Source organism: Ursus maritimus, unplaced genomic scaffold, assembly GCF_017311325.1.
Source record: "Ursus maritimus isolate PB19 unplaced genomic scaffold, ASM1731132v1 scaffold_20, whole genome shotgun sequence".
NCBI classification, from domain to species: Eukaryota; Metazoa; Chordata; class Mammalia; order Carnivora; family Ursidae; genus Ursus; species Ursus maritimus.
In genome coordinates, this window is record NW_024424453.1 from 18,829,698 (window position 1) to 18,838,429 (window position 8,732).

General features: G+C 37.5%; 1 pseudogene; it reads right to left on the reverse strand.

Moving 5' to 3' along the window:
- Positions 1 to 3,912: 3,912 nt before the first annotated feature.
- LOC103678308 lies at positions 3,913 to 4,790 on the reverse strand (annotated as a pseudogene).
- Between the last annotated feature and the right edge of the window lie 3,942 nt (positions 4,791 to 8,732).

The window sequence follows — 8,732 nt, forward strand, 5'->3', positions numbered from 1 at the left end:
AGGTAGGGGCAGCACAATCTGAAAACCTTCATGGTATTTGAAGCAATTTAACTTTTGTTTGAGGATGTATTCTAGAGAGGGAGTGTTTTCCTTGAATGGTGTGGGTTATGTTACTGGTAAAATTGTGCCAGCCCTAATAATCAAATCCTGAGTGACTAAAGTTTCCATGTGTTGGTTAGTAAATGTGTGTGTGTGTGTGCGTGTGTGCTTTCATTCTCGTCTGCAAGCGGACTCAGCAGAGATTAACAGATCTCTGGAAAACAGCCTAATGGAACTTTGACCTTATCTTGGTTCTTCCCCATGTTACCTGTGTGACCCACAGAGTGTTTCTTAGAATCAACGGACTCTAAAAACAACTTAAACATCGCATGTTCTGATTAAATGTAAACAAAAACCTTGTATTTGCTCTGAAAAATAATAAGAATTCAATACCTATTTGTTTAAACAGATATCTCCACTCTCCCGTTCATCTTTTAAAAGCTGACAGATTAACTTTCTCCAAACATCATGCATTTCAGAAGAGCAAAATGGAGAAAATAAACATGAGACCATAACTGTAACAGAAATTCAGGTTTTTGCATTTGAAATGTAATTAAGCTCTCTTGATCTAAAACCAAGTTACATGGTATCATTGTGTGGCATTTTATGCACATTTCTCATACCACTCAGGGCCTGTTACAGAGTATTTCTACTGATGTCTGTGACTCAAACTGCATGCCAAAATATCGTGATCTTGGACAGTTGCTCTGGGTAAAGAAGCATAGTGATAACTACCCCAGGGTGGGGCAGGGCATATGGAAAGGGTGCCGTAACAACTGAGGTTTTTCATTAAATACCAAAATGTATATAATATCATTTAAAATTATTCATGAGATGAAACTGAGTTTAAGTAACATGTTCAAACATAGTGTGTGTCCAGATTAAGACTACCTTTCCTCTTGAATCTGTAGTTATGATACAAGAGCACGATCTCACTGCTGATAATGGTGGCTACCAGTTCCAGAGACCCTCTGCCTTGATGCAAAGGGAACATTACTACATGCCAAAGATCAAAAACTAGTTGCTACCTCATTCGTTGTCTTCGTCAATGTCATTAACTATCAGCAGTGACCAGATTAGGAAAATGAGGTTCAGAAGATTTCATTTATGTATGTGAAGATAAAGGACACTATTCTAGGGCTCTGAATCCAAAACCCATCCCTCCTAGCCCGGTACTATAAACCAATCACTGAACTGAATCAATGAGATTGGGTTGTAATTGTAACCTTCAGCCACTGCCGAGAGCAGAAACAGTTTCAAACTCAGTGTGAAGTCGTGGTCAGAGATGTTTCCTCCACCCCTTCTAGAACCTCCCCCATTCCTGTGACTCTGTGGTCTCATTTCTTTCAGTCTGCGACTTGTTCCACGCAAACAAATGCAGATTCTCCCTTGGCTTGCTGGGTGGGGTCTCAATAAACTGCTACAACATGTTACTCCTTCCTGACTTGTAAGTAACTAGTAGGTTGCTTCAGGCTCATTTTATAAAGAGTTCCAGAAGATATTTTTAAAATTCCTTGGAGATACAAAGAGACAAATTACTAATAGTGGAAGTAAAGGGACAGTGACATAAGATAGGGGTAAATTTGTGAAAGGTGTGATTTCCTGAAATATCCGTATTCTATTTGTAATATGCAGTGTACTTATTTACAAGGCGGAAATGAAATCTTACCTTACATTAGGCCATTAGCAGATGTTTTGAGTACAGAGAAGAGTCCCTGCCTTGATCTTAAGAGCCTGACAGTTTTTAGCACTATGAACTGCTTTGCCCTACTCCCAGATGCCTTACTGCTATCTGTGACCTTTCACTGGAAATTATGTAACTCTTCTAACACAGAGGCTACCCAAATTAAACAAATCTGTAACTAATTACAGTCTTTTGCAAGCTAGGTAAGCAATAAATACTATACCTACACATTAAAAAGTTATGTACCAGCAATACAAATTTTTGCCATTGTTTCCAGTATTAAAAAGAAAAGAAAAAAGCTATGTGATCTGATGCTTAAGTCAGATTGTGGATTTAATATCTATTAATTCCATGAGAGGCAGCACTATTCCCCAAACTATTGATGATCAGATGGATAATGTGACAAGTTCTCTCAATTGTGTCTTTCGATTTGAGAAAGTGTGGCCTCTCATGTGTCATTATAAAGGGCATCTTTAATTCCCTCTCCCACACCTTCTCGGTATTTACATTAGTAACATTGTACCATAATTGTATTTTATAAAGCCCGAGACTCATTTAAATGCCTGAAAATTATGCCAACGGGATTTCATTTACCACTGGCTGTGTAGGGGATAGAGTTATACAATCCCTATTAATGCTAACGGGAGTCCATGAATAAATCTTCAAAATTCCAGAGAAAAATGTATCCCAAGAAGGACATGAAATGAAGACAATAGGCTCACCAGAGCAAAATTAAATGGCAGTTTGATTTTCTGAGCTAATACCTCATAAAAATAGAAGTCACTTGCACTTAAAATCATTTAAGAATAGTGATTTCTTTAGTAAGAATTCACAAATCTCTTTGACAACTTAACTCACATAATTTGCACAAATAACAATTTTTATTATTGGCAATTACCTATAGCTTTCCGATACGGAATGACCTGAGGGCCTTTTATGCAGTGTCCCAGTTCCTCATAATTGTCACTGAATGAGGAATTTAGATGATAAAATACATTTTTAGAAATAAATCACCATGAAATTATATGATTGTAGTTTTAATACTACATATTAGAAGGTTCTATCTGTGTGAACTTCCATAGATACTAGAAGAATGAGACATTTTTATATTGCTCATTGGCAAATGGTGTAGCTATTTTTTAAAAATATGGTGGCAGTCTTTTAAAACTAAAATATGATTATAAATATTAACCAAGTCATTCTCATCAGGTTTCTTATACATTTAAAAAAAACCCTATAAACTGCTAAGATTTAAACTTTTTATTTTAGATGATTATTTATTTATGTGTTTATGTATTTACTTAATATAGAACTAACTTGTTTTCGCGGAACAATTGGGACTTTTTCCATAAATGATGTTGGTGTTTCATTATTATGACAGTTATCTCCACATACAATAAAAATGGAAATATAAGTATATTCAAAGTCAAATTTATGCATCCTAACATAATCATATTTTGTTGAAATTGGTACCATATAAATTTATTAGCCTTTAATAAAATTATATTTTATAAATGTCAATAAAAATGAGTGACTTTTGAATATAGAATACCTTTTGCTAGAAACTATTTGAGTCAATTAGTATCCCTCCGAATAGTGGATGGTTTAGTATTTCAATTCTTAGGACTCAATGTAGATGATCCATTTTCCTAGTCAAATTCTTATACGAGATAGGGGTTTACTACATAATGTACACCAACTTTCTTTTTCCTTCCAACTGTTTTCTTTTGGTAATCTCTTCCAGAGTTAATTACTCCCATTTGTAGGTGATGAAATGTGTAAGGAACCCACTTCAGATGTTGGCCCAGCTATGAGCATGGTCTTTCCATTTACTTGAACTCAGAATTAAGACTCTTGGTTCTTGTTTTTCATATTCCAGTCCCAGAAGTAGTTTTCATTGTAGAAATCATCTGCAGGCCATCTTATGCTTTCCAGCACTATCTACGAGCAGGCTCTAGCTTCTCCAGGACACCCCACGATATGGATTTACATATGTATTAAACTAAGAGGCATTTTCTCATTAGTTTAAATGCACTTTATTTTTAGACAACCCACATGATGTGGTTTTTTCTTAAAAGCCATGCCTCCGTTCCAAACAAATCAAGGTCAAAATAAATGAAGAGCTCAAAATGACATCGGTCCCATTTGTCTAACTCCCGGTGTTGTGTGGAGGAAGAGCAGCAGCCAGTTATGGCAACAGGTGATCCATCCAACGAAAGAGCCAAGGTCGTTAACATTTTTCCATTTCTAAACCATCCTTAAAGAAAATCAAATATGGGGTCACACCATTCTCATGACAGTCCAGCAGAGCAACCATGCCGCCTGGATTCATGTTTTCACCAATAATGAACTGGTAGTTTTTGAAATCAGCAAGGATGTGTTTGACGTGTTCTGCAGCCCCTGGCATAAAGTTTTACTCTTTCTGGCCTCTGTTCTTCACGTTTGCCTTTGATTGATTTCATATAATCTTCGATGTACTTCTTGCAGGCTTCGTTTGTGAAGCTGGTTTCTATCCCTTGCAGGAAGCACAAATGATGGTTCATGACAATAACAATCCCAGTGATGACTGTTCCTTTGGTACCTTCATCCTTGGGGCCTTCAGTGGAGACATTTCCACCAAGGAGTGAGTCAACAATGTTACCTTTTGTCTTACTGACCTTCTTCCCCTCCACCTCCAGGCACAGTCCATCTGTGATCTCCCCAATCTTGTAGATGTCGGAGAACATCTCACCATGGCTGATGAGGTCCCAGGAGATGATGATGACTGCTGATGGAGAGAGACTATAGTGGTGCTAGCTTAGCAGGAGGCTGGAACTCTGAGTGAGCTCCGTGCAGCCAGAGCAGCACTCAGGGGACAGCAGGAAGGGGGAGGAGAAGAAATGTACCTTGACTTTTAAATGTTATCTGTATAAACTGATGAATAAATAACTTTTAAAAAGGTCAGGTGCAGAAGAGCTTTATTAACATATATCTGTCAAGATGAGGTTTTAATTCTTCTCAATGACAAACATAACAATAAAACAAATATTTCAACTGTGAGAACATAATACACATTTGACATATTTGGGTTTGTATTCTTTAAAATATCATTTGAACTTTTTTTTTTTTTCAAGACCAACTTTGGTCTTTTTTTTTTTTTTTTAAAGATTTTTTATTTATTTATTTGACAGAAATAGAGACAGCCAGCGAGAGACGGAACACAAGCAGGGGGAGTGTGAGAGGAAGAAGCAGGCTCATAGCGGAGAAGCCTGACGTGGGGCTCGATCTCGTAACGCCGGGATCACGCCCTGAGCCGAAGGCAGACGCTTAACCGCTGTGCCACCCAGGCGCCCCATCATTTGAACTTTTTTAACATAAATTGAACTTAGCACTGGCTGTATAAATTAGATTTGTTAAGATTCAACATCCTCTCACCCACTGACTGGCTTCTTAATATAAGCAAAGCAGGTAGGAGAACAGGGATGTCAGGTGTCCTCTGGAGCCATCATTCATGGAATGCTTGCATTTAAAGCTCAACATCTGATGACTCCCAGACACTTCACACCCTAATGTTCCATGGACCAGACTGCTTGCCAATACAACAAGTTTAAGGGGTAGGAAAAAGGCATCATATGCAAACACCACTGTTAAAACACATTTTATCTGATATCCAGAACAGTATAGTGAGAAGAGAAAGGGCGTTAGGGTCAGATATCCTTGAATCTAGACTAAGTACTTAGGAGCTGTGTCACCTGAAGCATGTACCTATGCTTGCTGAGCTTCAGTTTCTTCATTTTATATATCAAGTAAATAATAGCTATCTTATAAGGTGACTAATAGAGAGATTATTTGCTAAAAGCTTCTGGCTTAGTAAGTAACCCATACATAGTAGTTATTGTTCAAGCATGGGTTGATTGTACATGGCTTCTGGACAGCCTCAGCTTCCTTAAAGATAAAATACATAGGAAATTGAAATTAGCCCCATGTGAATTCCTAAAGTTTCAAAATTCTTCACCTTTATTTATTCCCTTTAGAATACCTCTAATGTATTCAGTAAGATCAACCCCTGGCTCACCATCATCATACATGGCAACCCTCTTTTTGCTGCTTCTGGAATCTGATGTCTCACCCTGGGTTTGAATGGCACCTCAGATAGCAAAAGGAATAGCCACTTATCCTGAAACTCCCTAGTGAGTACTATTGGCATGATCAAAATGAATACTCATTACCCTCAACTTGTTGAAACAAATCAGTACCAGGAGTGGAATGGAAGAGCAAAATGGTGAACTACTTTATAGAAAATAGGGAACACCATTCTGCTGCCCCAACTCTCCCTTACCAAAATAATAATAATAATAATAATAATAATAATAATAATAATAAATAAAACAAAAACAAACAAAAAACAGAACCAAAAAAAAAGATATCTCCAAAACAAAAACCATCCTGGAACCCAAGACACCATACACTCAACAGTCCAAGTACGCTCACTGAAGATGAATGAGGACAAGTAGTAACTTCCTTGCAACCTGGCTTAGCCACCGCAGAGCTACTTCAGTTTCAGGGGAGAAACCAACAGATCGGATCTGGAATTAGCATTGCTTACACAAATAGAAGGTGCCCAGCAGCAGTTCCAGCCTGTGACCGACGCTCTATTCCTACAATGGACTTTACTTAAGGTCACTGCCACTAATGGCGGTCAACCCACAAAAATCCATCTCCTTATGATTCTTATTTACATCATCATTCCTAATTGTTTTATCATTTTTAAGTCAATTTCATCACAAGCAGGGACATTTGTGTTGTTATTGTTAATTCAACTGTTTTCTGAAGGGCAAGTATGGAACTCTGAAATACCAGAAGGAAATAAGCATACATAACATTTCTTCTATGTCTTTCACTCTGAAGAGTGTGCTTTGCAAACCAATTTTTCAGCTTTGCCATGAGTCTTATTTCCCTTTTTCCCAAGCAAAGATAATCATAACAAAATTCTTTAAGAACTCTCCCCATACTCTCTTTGATGTAGAAACAGTCCAGCTGCAATTTATTCCCTCTTCCTTTTATCTCCTGGGAAAAGGAGAAGCTGGCTGGTTTAACCAAGTCCTACCCTTCTTCACAGAGAAAACAAAAATGTGTCCTACAGGATGGAATGAATGGTGGGGAAACCTTTCTTTGTATGCTAACACAAGCTTCTGTCTAGTCCTTCTATGCATCATACCTAATATATTTATTATAAAGAAATCTGTAGTATCCCAACATTGATTTTTAGATTCACCAGAATAGGCATATCTTCCTTACTGTGAAAGTTTTAATGCAATAAGAAACATAAAGAGATCTGTCATCTGGAGGTCACTGCTTTCTTCATGCAGATCATTGCTGCTTCTAGAGAGATAGTGGCCAGGAGCTTGACCAGACTCATACAAGAAAAGCTGTGAAAGGGGTAAAAGAGTTGCTTTATATATTAGCACAACGGGGGATGACATGTGGTGAGAATGTACAAGTATTAGGGCAGTAGCCCTGGTGGTAATAAACGTGAGCAATAGTAAAAAGCAATCATGTGCTAATCTTCTTTTCAGTTTAGTAATCATTTTTTCAATGATGCTTTATGGCTATAATTTCATTTTGCTATTTTTAATTTGCTTTTTCTATAAGAGAAATGCATGTGCTGGGTCATAAAGTCCAGTCAGTACTGAAGAATATAACACGAAAATGAAAGTTTACTACCTTTCACCCAGAGACACTTTTAAACAGTCTGTTTATAGGACTTGAGATAATTATTTCAAGAAGTATAAATGTTACCTGTGTACACCTATTTGTTAATCTGCCAATATTAAATGTGACCTATCCTTCCATAAAAGTTGACACTTATTATAGTTCCATCCTTTCCTTCTATACTTCTAAATCTTTGCTAACAATATAAATTCATATTTCTTTTTATTTCTTACTCTATTATAACCCTTATATTTGTATACAGCACACATAAATGTCTATTTCTTTACTCAAATATTTTTAGAGAGTATGTTGACTTCTAAAAGAAGGGAAAGACAAGGAGGAAGTATATTGGATTTATTTATTTTACATATTCTTTATTAATACACTTGCTTGCTTATTTATTTTATTGTATACTCTCTTAATAGAGATCTTCACTTTATGACTAAAGCCCTCTAGCTACTCAATCATGTATTTGTTATAAAGAACTCATCTTTTAAAGATTTTATTTATTTATTTGAGAGAGAGACACAGAGATAGTGACAGAGGTAGTGAGAGAGAGCATGAGCAGGGAGGAGAGGGAAAAGCAAGCTCCCCATTGAACCGGGAGCCCCAACACAGGGCTCTATCCCAGGACCCCGGGATCAGGACCTGAGTCGAGGCAGATACTTAACTGACTGAGCCACCCAGGTGCCCCAACAACCCATTTTTAAAAGGTATTTTTCTGAAAGTCCAAAGAATTTCTTTCTTTTTTCTTTTGGAGAGAGCACACTCGAGTGGGGGAAGGGGGTGGGGCAGAAGGAGAGGGAGAGGGAATCAAGCAGGCTCCATCCCCGGCTTGGAATCTGACACAGGGCTCAATCTCCTGGCCCTGAGATCATGACCTGAGCTGAAATCAAGAGTGAGATGCTTAACCGACTGAATCACCCAGGTGCCCCAAAGAATTTCGATTTTAATTTACACCAATTGCTTTTCATCTTAGAATTACCCTTACTTTTGTTCTTCTATGTTAGGCTGTTTCTTGGATGCCTTGGACTCTTTACAACAGCTATAATACCTCGTAAGTAAATATACAGAAAAGGCCCGTGAGTGGCACAATGTCTGAGCTCGTGCATGTCCAAGTTAAGTTTATTTTACTCTCAAGCTTGATTGATCATTTGACTGATATTCTGATTTCTGTGTTCAGTTTGTCCATTTGTCCATTTGAGTCCACATTTTCCATGTTGTTGTTTTTCTTCTCTCTGCTTGACCTTAGTCATCCATTTACGATTATCAGTGAAGAACTTTGTTACGTGATATTCACTGATAGGCTAAGTATTCT